This window comes from Dipodomys spectabilis, unplaced genomic scaffold, assembly GCF_019054845.1.
Source record: "Dipodomys spectabilis isolate Male_0828 unplaced genomic scaffold, ASM1905484v1 ptg000149l, whole genome shotgun sequence".
NCBI lineage: Eukaryota > Metazoa > Chordata > Mammalia > Rodentia > Heteromyidae > Dipodomys > Dipodomys spectabilis.
This window is the reverse complement of record NW_024870826.1, coordinates 1,496,475-1,510,210: the sequence shown is the minus strand read 5'-3', so window position 1 is coordinate 1,510,210 and position 13,736 is coordinate 1,496,475. Positions and strand designations below refer to the sequence as shown.

At 36.1% G+C, this 13,736-nt stretch overlaps 1 non-coding gene across 1 annotated transcript; it reads right to left on the bottom strand.

The window, feature by feature from the left end:
* Positions 1–2,210: 2,210 nt before the first annotated feature.
* LOC122118400 lies at positions 2,211–2,312 on the bottom strand. The gene has a single exon (XR_006149342.1). It is a non-coding gene; the product is annotated as a U6 spliceosomal RNA (small nuclear RNA).
* Between the last annotated feature and the right edge of the window lie 11,424 nt (positions 2,313–13,736).

The window sequence follows — 13,736 nt, the reverse complement described above, 5'->3', positions numbered from 1 at the left end:
TGTAACCCCTCTATACAATATGTTCACAATAAAAAAGTAATAAAAATATTTTAAAAAATTAATGAACTAGCAAAGAGCCAAGAATGGAGATGTAGCTTATATAGCAGCTCATCAATCTAGAGAGGAATGGCCTAGTGAGACCTTGGTGCACTGAATTCAAACTCTGAGAACGAAAATGCGCAGGCACGCACACACACACACATACACATACACATACACACATATTTATTCAAATTATCTTCATATCAGTATTTTGCATTAATTTCTTTGTTAACGATATTACATGGGTAAAATAGGGGAAATATTCTCTTCCATCCGAGAACATTTTTATATTTTTTATTGTAAAAGTACTGTACAGAGTGGTTACAGTTACATGAAAAGGTAATGAGTACATTTCCTATCAAGCATTGTTACCTCCTCCTTTGTTTTCCCCCGCCATCCCTTCCCTCCCACCTCCACAAGTACACTTCCCTCCCCTCCCCTCCTAAATTGTAAAGTTCATTTTTCAACATACTCTCTTGTCCGTCACATTGTTGCAATGGTCATACTGTATGCTTATTTAAGCCTTTTGTTTTTTCCCTTTCCATCCCCAAGTTAGAGAAGTGTACATACGAGATGGAAGTGCACCAACATCAGATACAGTGAAAACAGGGGTTTAACTGTGGGGGATGCACATATAAAAAATCACATCGTACATTAGAAATATATTAGAAACCACAGGAAGAAATAAAAAACCACTTGTGTCCTTATCATGGGGTTCATTTACCTTAACATAATCTTATCTAGTCATATGCACATGCTTTTGACCTTTTTTTTTAAATTGTGAAAATACCATACAGAGAAGTTACAATTACATGGAAAAGGTAATGAATACATTTTTTATCAAGCATTGTTGCCTACTACTTTTTTTCGCCTTACCATACCTTCTTTGCTTATCCCAGACATACATTAGTTATTGCAAATAAGGGATACCATAGGACCTATGTTTCTTTTTTTTTTTTAATTCTGAAAATGCCATACAGAGGGGTTACAATTACATGGGTGAGTTATTGAGTACATTTCTTTTATTTTTATTGTGAGAATACTGACAGAGGAGTTACAATTACATGGGCAAGATAACGAGTACATTTCTTATCAAGCATTGTTGCCTCCTCTTTGCTTCCCCTTCCCATCCCTTCCCATACTCCCCCACTTCCCCCATCCGGTCCTCCTCCCACCAAAGTTGTAAAGTTCATTTTTTGACATAATGACTTGTACATCTCATTGTTGCAATGGGTCCACTTGCTCCTCCTTTGATTCCCCTTCCCATCCCCGCCCATCTTCCACCCCCCACCCCCACTAACCCCTCCCCCACCCCAGTCCCCCCACTGTCCACATCCCTCAACCCCCGGCCAAAATCATTTTTTGACACAACGACTTGTTCATCTCATTGTTGCAATGGGTCCACCTGCATCCCTATTTAAACGATTTGTGTTTCCCTTCCACTCCACAAATAGTACCAACATCAAATACAGTGAAAACAGGGGCTTTAGCTTGCAGGAGGAACATACAAAGCAACAAAGAAATGATCTTATAAATATCTTAGAAACAATCGCAAGAAAGAAAAACCATTTGAATCCTTATCTTGGGGTTCATTTTGCCTAACATCAACTTATATGATGTTTTCTACTTGTAGCAGACACATACTAGTTATTGAAAATAAGGAAACCATGGGACCTATGTTTCTTTGGGCCTGGCTTACTTCACTTCTTTGGGCCTGGCTTAATTTACTTAATATAATTTTTTCCAAGTCTTTCCATTTCTTAACAAACTGGGTGATGTCATTCTTTCTGATGGAGGCATAGAATTCCAGTACACACACACACACACACACACACACACACACACACACACACACACACACACACATACACACACACACATTTTCTTGATCCATTCGTTTACTGTGGGACATCGGGTTTGGTTGTATATCTTAGCTTTGGTAAATAATGCTTCAATGAACATAGTTTTGCTGATAGTTTTAGTATGGTCTTTTTTGTGATCATTTGGGGGAATGCCCAAAATGGGATTGCTGGGTGTTAGGGGCGCTCTATGTAGTCTTTTGAGGAACCTCCATACTACTTTCCAAAGTCTTCGAACAAGTTTAAACTCCTAACAACAAGGCATTAAGGTTCCCTTCTGTCCACATCCTATCCAGCATCTGTTCTTTTAAAAATCTGGAATGCTTCACGAAGTCGAGTGTCATCCTCAGTCAGGGGATATTCTTCTCTTTATTGTTCCAATGTTAGTGTATGTGCTACTGAATTGAGCACAGAACAATTTTATATATAAAGTGTAATTGATTTTTTTAAACTAGACAATTCCACAAAAATTAAATTCAAAAGAATTGTTGTGAAATTTTAGAATCATGTATTTCTTACATAAGAACACATTTAAGAATAAAGTCAAGATTGATATGTCCAAAACAAAATAATTCCATATATTTGTTGTTCAACGGATGTGTAGGAGGAGGAATTCAATTATTCTGTACAAGGAACCTGCCATAATGAACACTATAGAAAGTGTTAAGGTTTGTTAAAAGTTTTAATGTTTTAAATATGTTCAATTTTGGGGATTTGCTCATATATGCCAAAATTAAGACTATTTAGCACGCTGTAAAACTTTTCCATAAAGCATTTAAGATTCATGGTAGCAGTCATATACTACTAAGTATGTACATTTCAGAGTTTATAGAAACTTTACTAATGAGAAATTGAAAAGTGTTTGTGTAAAGAAGCAGAGTGAAGATTTAAGACATTAACTTCACAGTTTCTGTTAAAATTTAAGGGATTCCTTACTTTATATGTTAGCGAGGAATAAATGATGGTATAAGCCATATACAAATGATGAGATGAACCATAAATAATAATCTTAGTGGGTAACTTTAAAGGCTAAACATAGTCTATAAAATTCTTGTTGAACATCATAGACTTAGGCAGTTTTAAATGTACAGCAATATGAGAAAATAATAAATTGAATATGTAGTACATTTCAAATACTAGAAATAGAGGTAAATGTTTTGTTTTTTATTTTATTAATCATTAATATTTATGTATTGGTTTTCCTTATTTGTAGCATTGCTTTCCTTGTTATAATATAATACAACTTTTTGTAAGTCATCATTAGGAAATACTTTGAGAATGTTATTGGGATGGCCACACTGTTTTTTATAGGTATATGTGAATTTATAAAGAGCAAAATTAATAACAAAACATTGATTAAAAATTTTATCAATTAGAATCTGAATCAGGAGTGTTGATAAATGTCCACACCTAAAATCTAAGCCCTAGACAGAAGCACTAGTGTTACAATGTTGAGCACACAAAAGTGAGAAATTGTATTTTGTTTTGTTTTTGTTTTATTTTTGTAGGTTGTGGGGCTTGAACTCTGGGTCCGGGTGCTGTCTCTCAGCACTTCAGCTCAAGGCTATTGCTACTACTTGAGTCACAGCATCTCTTCCATCTTTTTCTGCTTATGTGGTGCTGAGGAATCAAACCCAGGACCTCATGCATGCAAGGCAAGCACTCTACACTGAACCACCCTCCCAGCACCTGAGAGACTGTATTTTAAAAAATCATCTAAACAACATTTACTTTCTGTTTTGGGTTATATAATGAAATAAAGAATATCTTTTTATATTTTTGAATGGTCATACTTCTAAATTTATATTAAATTCAGCCACTTTACCCTTTTCAAAGTCATGTAATATCTCTGAGAGTTTGCTTCTGTAAAGATTGTTTTTGCATTGATTATTTATTCTGAGTCATTTTTACTTTTTATCAAAAATACTTTATATTTTATGGTTTTTCGTGTTGTTTTTTTTAAGTGTGAAAATACCAGACAAAGTGGTTACAATTACATGGGCAAGGTAATGAGTACATTTCTTATCAAGCATTGTTGCATACTCCTTTGTTTCCTCTTATTATCCCTTCCCATCTCACCTCTCTTACGTCCCGTTTCCCCCTCTGCCTTTCCCCCATCCAAAGTTGTAAAATTTGTTTTTCGACATAATGTCTTGTATATCTCATTGTTGCAATGGGTCCACATGTATCCATATTTAAAAATATTTTTCCCTTCCCCTCCACAAATTATACCAACATCAAATACAGCGAAAACAGGTGTTATACCATGCAGAAGGGACATACAAAGTAACAAAGAAATCATCTTATAAATATGTTAGAAATAATTACAGAAAAAAATATTGAATTCTTATCTTGGGGTTCATTTCACCTAACATCAACTTATCTAACAATTTCTGCATGTCTCAGACATACACTAGTAATTGCTAATAAGAGAAACCATAGGACCTCTTTTTCTTGGGCCTGGCTTACTTCGCTTAATAAATTTTTTTTCCAAGTTTTCCATTTCCTAACAAATGGGGCAATATCATTGTTTCAGGTAGAGACATAGAATTCCATTGTGTATATATACAACATTTTCTTGATCCATTCATCTACTGAGGGACATCTGAGTTGCTTCCATATCTTAGCTATGGTAATGCTGCAATAAATATATCTGTGTGGTAGCTTTAGTATGGTCTTGTTTGTGATCATTTAGGCAAATGCCCAAAAGTGGGATTGCTGGGTCATAGGGGAGCTCTATGTGGAGTCTTTGTAGGAACCTCCATACTATTTTCCAAAGTGGTTGAACAAGATTACACTCTCACTAGCAATGAAGTAAGGTTCCCTTCTGTCCACATCCCCTCCAGCATCTGTTGTTATTAGAGTTCTTGATTATAGCCACTCTAACTTGGGTGGGGTGAAATCTCAATGTTGATTGATTTGCATTTCTTTTATGGCTAGGGTGGTTGAGCATTTCTGCATGTCTTTATTGGTCACCCTCCTTTCCTCTTCAGAGAAGTTTGTCTTTATGTCTTTAGCCCACTTATTTATTGGGCAGTATTTTCTTTGAATATTTGTTGTTGGAGGATTTAATTTTTTGATTTCCAGATCTGTTTTAGATGTGAAACCCTTGTCGGTTTTATGGCTAGTGAAGATCTTCTCTGATTCCGTGGGATTTCTATTGATCCTGCTAGCTATGTCCTTTGCCATGCAGAAGCTCTGCAACTGCATGCAATCCTATTTGTCCAAACTTTCATTTGTTGTGCTTTTGCGTTTCTTTTCAGAAAATTTCAGCCTTTGTTAAGGAGACCTAGGGTTTCTCATATTCCATCCTGTAATGTTTTCAGAATATCTGCTTTGACTCTGAGGTCTTTGATATATTTGGAGTTGATTCTGGTACAGGGTGATATATAAGGATCTAATTTTCTACAAGTGATTAACCAATTAACCAATTTTACTCAACAGCCTTTCTTCGATTTTATCTTTTTAGATCCTTTATCGAATATTAGATGATTATGGGTCTGTAGGCTCATTTCGGGGTTTTCAATTCTATTCCATTGTTCCTGAGGTCTTTTCTTGTGCCAGTACAAAACTGTTTTAATTACTATGGCTTTGTAGTAGAGTTTGAAATTTGGTATTGATATTCCTCCAACACTGTTCTTTCTGTTAAGGATTGCTTTTTTCAATTGGGGGTCTTTTGTTGTTCCATATGAATTTTGGGATTGCCTCTTCTATTTCCTTGAAGAATGCGGTTGGAATATTGATAGGTATGGCATTGAACTTGTAGATAGCCTTGGGAAATATTGCCATTTTCACAAGGTTCATCCTTCCTATCGAGGAGCATGGGAGGTTTTGCCACTTTCTAAGTTCTGTTTTGATTTCCTTTTTCAGATTTTTAACGTTTTCATCATAAATGTCCTTCACTTCTTTGGTTAAGTTAATTCCTAGGTATTTCATTTATTGTGGGGCTCTTACAAATGGAAAACCTTTCTTGATTTGAGCCTCACTTTTCTCATTGTTGGCATACAGTAAAGCCATTAATTTCTGAGGGTTAATTTTATACCCTGCTATTTTGACAGTTTTGATTTAGCTTGAGTAATTTTGGAGTGGAGTCCGTGGGATTCTTTATGTACAAGATCATTTTATCTGCAAAGAGGGAGAATTTTGCTTCTTCTTTCCTTATTTGGATCCCTTTTATATTGGCATATTGTCTTATTTCTGTAGCTAGGCATTCTAATACTAAATTGAAGAGAAGTTAAGAGAGTGGACATCCTTTTCTCATTCCTGAGTTAAGAGGAAATAGCTTTAGTTTTTCACCATTAACTATAATGCTGGCTGTATGTTTTCCATATACAGCTTTTATTGTATTGAGGAATGTTCTATGGATTCCTAATTTTTCCAGAACCTCCATCATAAAGGGGTGTTGGATCTGGTCCAATGCTTTTTCTGCATCTTTTGAGATAACCATGTGGTTTTAATCCTTGCTCTTGTTGATGTGATAAATTAAATTAATTGATTTGTGTATATTGAACCAGGTTTGCATCCCTGAAATACATCCTGTATGATATTAGTGTATGATTTTTTGGATGAATTGTTGAAGTCGATTGGCCAAACTTTTGTTGAAAAGTTTTGTATCAATGTTCTTCAAAGAAATGGGTCTATAATTCTCTTTCTTTGATGAGTCCCTGCCTGGTTTTGGAATGAAGGTTATGATGGCTTCATAGAATGAGTTTGGTAGAGAACTTTCTCTTTCAATTTCATTGAAGAGTTGGAGGAGTATTGGTGTGAGCTCTGTTTTGAAGGTCTTGTATAATTCCGCTGTAAATCCATCAGGGATTTTCTTAGATGGGAGGTCTCTTATTGCTGTGTCTATTTCAACACTTGATATAGGCCCCTTACTATGCTTTAACTCATGTTGGTTTAGTATTTGCATGTTGCTAATTTTAATTTGAAGCATATTTTATCTGATATTATTATTGCAACTCCTTCCTGTTTATAGCAGCCGTTTGCTTGGTAGATTTTATTCTAGCCTTTCATTATCAAAATGTTTTTGTTTTTATTGGCAAGGTGTGACTCCTAAAGGCAAGAGATAGAATTATCTTGCTTTTTAATCCAACTAGACAGACTATTTCGCTAAATTGGAGCTTTAAGTCCATTAATGTTGAGAGCTAGGACTGAGAGGTGTTTGGTAGCTCCTGCCATGCTATCCACCTCCGTTGGGGCTGTGGAAACTTGGTTCTTCCTATGGTTCTTGGATTCTCAGTTTGGGTGTGGTTTCTTAGCCATTATTGTGGTCTTGTTGGTTTTCTGTGTGTAGGCCATCTTTAAGTATTTTTTGTAGGGCTGGTTTGGTAGAGATATATTTTTCAGTTTTTCTTTGCTATGGAAGGTTTTTATTTGACCTTCGGTTATGATGGAGAGTTATCTGGGTACAGTATTCTTGGTTGAAAATTGTTTGTCTTTAGGGCATGGCATACAGCCTTCCAGGCTCTTCTTGCTTTAATTATCTCTGCTGAAAAATATGAGATGATTCTAATTGGTTTTCCTTTATAGGTGATTGATCTTTTCTCCTTGACATCTTTTAGGAAGTTATTCTTGGTCTGAATTGATCCTGTGTGGATTATAATGTGACAATGGGAAGTGCTGTTCTGGTCTGGTCTATTTGGGGTTCTACAACCATCTTGTATCTGAATAGGCCTATCTTTTTGTATGTTTGGGAAGTTCTCTGCTAGGATCCTGTTAAACAAATTTCCTAGACAATTAACTTCTGTCTCTAGGTGCTCCTCTACACCAATTGTCCTCAGAGAAGGCCTTCTGATTGTCTATTCCAAATGTTGAATAGATCTATCATGTTTCTTCGATTTGTCTTGGATACTTGTATGTTCTTTTTAATACCTAGGCTCTCTTCAATCCCTGAGATCAGATCTACTGCATGGCTTAACCTACTGTTAAGTCTTTCTACTTGGGTTTTTATTTCTTTTCCTTTTAATTGGTCAGCTTTGTAGGCTTCAGATTCTTTGTTGGAGCTTTGTTTTAGATTTTGTGTGAACTTCTTTACTTCCTTAATTTGGTGTTCTCAAATCACTTAGTTGATTGGTTATGGTTTACTTGGACTCCCATTCCTGCTGTCGGGCTCCATTCAGCATTCCCTTTGTGGTCTCTCTGAATTCATTCAGATGTCTGTTTATGGATTCCATGAATGCCTCTATTGATCTTTGTCTATTCTCATATTGCTGTCACAATTCCTGTGTTACCCTTTGATTAGCTTCCTCACGTTCATGCAATTCCTGTAGTTCTCTTTGACTTTTCTCAGCCTGCTCATGCAATTCCTGTGTCTCTCTTCGTCTGTTCTCTGCCTGCTCACACAATTCCTTTCTTTCTCTTTGATTGTTCTCAGCCTGCTCACGCAATTGCTTTATTTGTCTTTGTTCTCAACCTGTACACGCAATTACTGTATCAATCTTTGAGCAGTTTCCTCACAGTCATGAGATTCCTGTTGTTTGGTTTGCCTCCTCTCTCTTCCTATCACGTTCAAACTGAGTCCTTTGCAAGCTTTCAGTCTTTTCATTCACCACGTTTACCAGTAGTGTTTTTAGTTCTTTGTGGGAACTCTCCTCTGGATTATTCATTAACAGTTCTGTCACTGGATTATCATGAATGAGAGTTGAGATACCTGCACTTGCCATTTTTCTCCTGTTTTCCGGCTTGTTCTGCACACTTGATATGAAAGTGACACTAATTTTTTGCTAAAATACTATTTTAAGGCAAGCATCAACCAAAGTCCTGTAGTTGCACAGTCAAAATGGCTGTAGATACAACCTAGTTCAACAGATACAATCTTTTCAACATCAAACAACTATCCATTAATGGGCTAAGAACAGCAAAGACGAATTTTTCAAATCAGAAAGTATTATGTTTAGGAAGAAATGTGGGGAAAAACAGGATTAGAAGTATGTGGAGAGGTTAAAGTAAATTTAACCAAGTCCTAAACTCAGAGAGGGAAAGGGATTGGACAGAATGACAAGAGAGAAATTAAAAAGAAGAAAATAAAAAATGGAAAAAGAAAAATTTAAATTTAAAAAGTGAAACACTTAAAAATTATGTGACTTTAAAAAGTGATATTGAGAGGAGAAAAGGATAAGATGACAGGAGTGGGATGATAGAAAGGAGACATGAAAAACTAAAAAATAAAAATTCTTAAAAGTATTTACTTGAAAATTATATGTTATAAAGATATAATACTTCTATTAAAATGTTAAGCCTGTTTCTGGGGGTTTAGCCCAGCAGAAGGGCACTTGCCCAGCACGTGCAATGCCCTGGGTTCGGTGCTCAGCCCTGGGGGAAAAAAAAGACAAAAAAAAGTTAAGCCTAAAAATTTGTGAATTAAGTAATACATTTCTGGATTAATTATGTACAAAATAGGGGATAAGTTCTAATAAACGATGATGGGTATTTATCTTGGGATGAGGCAAAACAGCAATTAGGTCACGCAAAAAAAAAGAAAGACAAAAGATATAAAAAAATTAAAAAGGACCAAAAGGTCAATAGCGATTTTTTTAAAAAGCATACACACACACACACACACACACACACACACACACACACACACACCACACACACACACACACACACACACACACACACACACACACACACACACACACACATACACACACACACACACACCTAAAATAAAAATTAGGAGAAGAAGAAAAAAATGATTAATAGAAAACAATTAAAAAATTTAAAAATATGGTACCAAAAAGAGTTCTTTAATTTTTTTTGGGGGGGAGGGGTGTGGAATGGGAAGATCCTGTGTCTCCCCTTTGTCTGTAACCAGTCTCTTCGTGCAGTGGCTGGTCTGCTTCTAGTGTTTTGTTTTCCTGTGGCTTGATTGATTTCTTACATTAGTTTGTTTGTGTAGTCAATAAAATGCTCCGCTTTATCTAGGATTTTGTGATCCTCCTTCAGGCTAGTTCAGTGGGAGGGAGATCTGCTTTGAGTATCACGAAAGAGAAAGATGGCTCTTTCCCCTAGTGTGGAGATGCTGTGATGAGGCTAAGTTCTGTTTAGGGTTGAGGCATTTCAGCAAACAGTATCTTTTCCCCGAGGGGCTAGCTCCTGAGACACTCCCAGAGCCCAGCCTGGAGCCATTCTCAAGGTTTACGTTTACTGAATTTCAATTGATTGTCTAGGCTGCTGTAAGTAGGGGCAGCCACTGGTTCTGTTAACCCACTGAAGATAGTCACTCCTCTGGGGGGCAGAACTCTCTCTGCTTGGGCTAGGTGACTTTCTCCTGAGTGGATCTGAGCCTGGAAGGTCAGGTCAGATTCCTGTGACCTGCTAAATGACTCTTTTGTTTTCTTCCAAGGCCTGAGTTGGAGCTAGTTGCTCAGCCTGGCCATTCTCAGTATCAAAGATGATGTCTGGTGCTAGGGAGGGGCAGCCTTCCTTCCTCTGCTCCATGAGGAGTGAGGATGTCAGGATTTTACTCAGACAGGAGTCTTTCTTCCTGGGTATCACTGGTCTGTGATCTTCAGGATGAATTTATCTGCTCCTTGTCAGTTCTTGTTGGTGTTGAGTAGAATCCTCTCACCCAGTGCATAGGGCGCTTTTGTCCTGGACTCTCTGTTGTAGATATGGTGGCTATGGGTGCCGTAGCTGCTGCCACAACAGCAGCTACTGGCAAGTGCTCAGATCTGTCTTCTTGCCTGGATCTTCCCTCTCTAGCCAAACAATGTGTACAGTGATGGCACACTTGGTGTGATTATCTAGGCTAGTACTGTTCACTGGAACACTAAAGCTGCTTTGTATGTGAGAGTTTGTTTAGCCTCCAGGTTCTCCTCTACCATCTTCCTCCGACCTCCATGAAACTCTTTATATTTTATGTTGATTGGTTATTATACAACAATTACTTCCAAATGTACATGTAGTGTCTAAAGATAGCCATATGAATATTCTCATGCAGCTCTTATTTATGTTATGTACTTTCAGTATTATGATATTTCTCTCTCTCTTATACTCTCTCTCATTTCCTCACTTTCTCTTTCATGCTTCATGTCTGCTACTTAGAATTTCTGGTGGTCTATTATTATCCTTCAGGATCCACTGGTTTGTGGGAACATGATAAAGACAATCAGTTACCCTTGACTTATTTAAGAGTTACAACAGTGATGTGGTATTATTTGCCATTCTAAATGGTAAAACAACAGATCTAGGAATTCCTTCTCACTTTTATTACTATTATAAATTTTATTTTCCTATGAATCATTGGGATGGATAAGATAATTTTAACCTGTGACCTAAAAGTACTTTTTCTTTTACAAACAACCTTTTTCTTGGAGTATCAGTGAGTAACTACATGTAATGAAACAAAGCTATCCTATGGAAAGTAGACTGAAGTTGTTCACAGGGATGAAAAACAAGATAATGGGGAATTGAGTACAAAGGATACCCATCATAGAGCACAGATCCTTAAAGTAGTTTACCCTGTACACTTTGTGAGAATGACAATGTGTTAGGAACTATAGATTAAATCACTGAACACTTGATATATATGCAAATATTTTTATATATTTATATATGCATATACGTATGTGCCCTTATATATGTACACATGTATGTTACTATACTCCCAAATACACACATACATATACTCGTGTATAAATGCACATGGAGAAAGACACATAGTTACAGTCAACACAAGTTTCACTACTTGATGAATATGCCTTAGACGGAATGCTTGGAACCAAATATGTTGAAGATGTATTTGTCTCTAAGAGTTCTTTTACCACTCCTCTTACCTCTTAAAAACTGCTACGTTTTAAGGCATGAGATTCGACTTGCAAAATGCAGTACAAGTGATAGCAAGTCATTCAGAAATCTCAGTAATAAAGGTCATAAGGTGTCTCCCTGCTCCCCACGGAATGCCTGCTCTTGTAGACACTCTCAACAACCAAAGTAGCAGGAGAATATCCTATCAGTGTATATACTATCAGAGGGGGTTAGAGGGAGGATTTGGGTGATGTGAAAGGAAGGGATGGTAGGGGAAAAACAAAGGATTGGGTAACAATGCTCAATAAGAAATGTACTCATTACCTTCCTTATGTAACTGTAACCCCTGTGTACAGTGTCTTTACAATAAAAATATATATTAAAAAGATACCAGGAAAACTTCTATACTTATGGGAAGTTGTATTTATCACTCAATATCAGTAAGGTATTGGTTTTAGGACCACAGGCATATTAAAATTTTGGATCCTCAAACATTTTACTTGAACACAGTACATTATTTACATTAGAATGTGTCCACAACCTAGTTCAGTGTAATTGCTATGAAACGTTTTACTATATTTTATGTTTGAAATGGAAAATAAAAGTATTTGCACTATCAACAGAAACAATTTTTTTTCAATTTTTTTTGTCTTTTTGTCTGCATTTTGTGGATGGAATTGGGAGAGCAGTTTTGAAAAGCTCAAATTTCATCACCAAGAGCTGTCTGCAAAATGTAAAAGGATGTACTACAGCATCTTGAATAATATGGAACTCCAAGGAGAAGTTCTTGAATTGAGACATTATCAGAAACTAACCACGCAAGGAATTTTTAGACGCGCAGCTGCTATATTTCTAATGGAGAGGTTTCATAACCCTTTCTGTAACACAAGTCAGAACCTCATTGAAGTGTACATGATTTCCTTCACCTGTCTGTCAAGCTCAGTCATTATCAATCAACATACAACTAATATTGAATAATCCTCTAATAACAAAATGTTGATGGAATGTCCATCCAGTTTAGGTTAAGAGCGTTAACCTAGTAATGAACTAGATGGTAAGTAAATCTGAAACTGTTATAGGCTACAGGAGTTCAAGAAATGGATACTACAGTATTTTTCCTGATAGCAGAATTTGAGGGCAAGTTATTTTATAATGGTTCATGTTAGGGAACAAGATAACTTCTGAGGAAGAGTCAGAAAATTTGTGGGAATCACGGCCATCTGAAACTCATTTCCAGAGTGCAAACTGATTAAAACTAGAGAATTTTTCTTAAACATTAGAATTGGACTATCATTAGGGTGAAAGTTAGGTTTCAGTTGCAGCTGTAGTTAGTGTTAGCATTAGGGCAATGGAAAGTTTAGGGTCAAACTGAAACTATCTTTGAATAACAAGTCATGTTAGAATTAGGATGAATGTGAAATAGGAAACTGCTAATTATATTAAGATTAGGATATGGTTAGTGAGAGGGTTAGCCTCAATATTCCAGTTAAGGTTAGAGTTACAAAAATGGCAAGATAATGGGTAAAACTACAAATTAGTTTTAGAGAGATGAGTTGAATCAAAGTTAGGATGAATAAATCTAATGTATTGTTATGGCTTTTAGAATCCAAAGGCTATTAGTTCTATGGTTAGGGTTGCTGTTCTAATTCAGGTTAGACTTAGACTTAGGTAAGGGTAAGCTGTAAGGTTAAACTGAGTTTTCTGCTAACATTTTCAAGTAAAATAAGTGTGAAATTTAACAAAAATTACAGAGTTTTCCTAATTTTACTATTCAGGGTTCAATAGGGTTAAATTTAGAGTTAGGTTTCTAGTAAGGTTTAGATATATAGTTAGGGTTAGGAACTAGAGTAAAATTTAAGTAAACCTGCAACTTCTTTTTGGAGTTAGAGGAGTTCAGTAAAAGTTAAGATCAGTGGAAACTATGATAGCTTTCATGATATGAAGATTTGAGGTTAATATTCATAATAGGGAATGATTTCATAGTCCAAGTGAGGGAATCTGTAGGATTTGGAGAAAAGTGCAAATAAATCATTTCAAAGACCATGAGTATGTGTTAGGATATATTTTCCATTAATTTTAGGA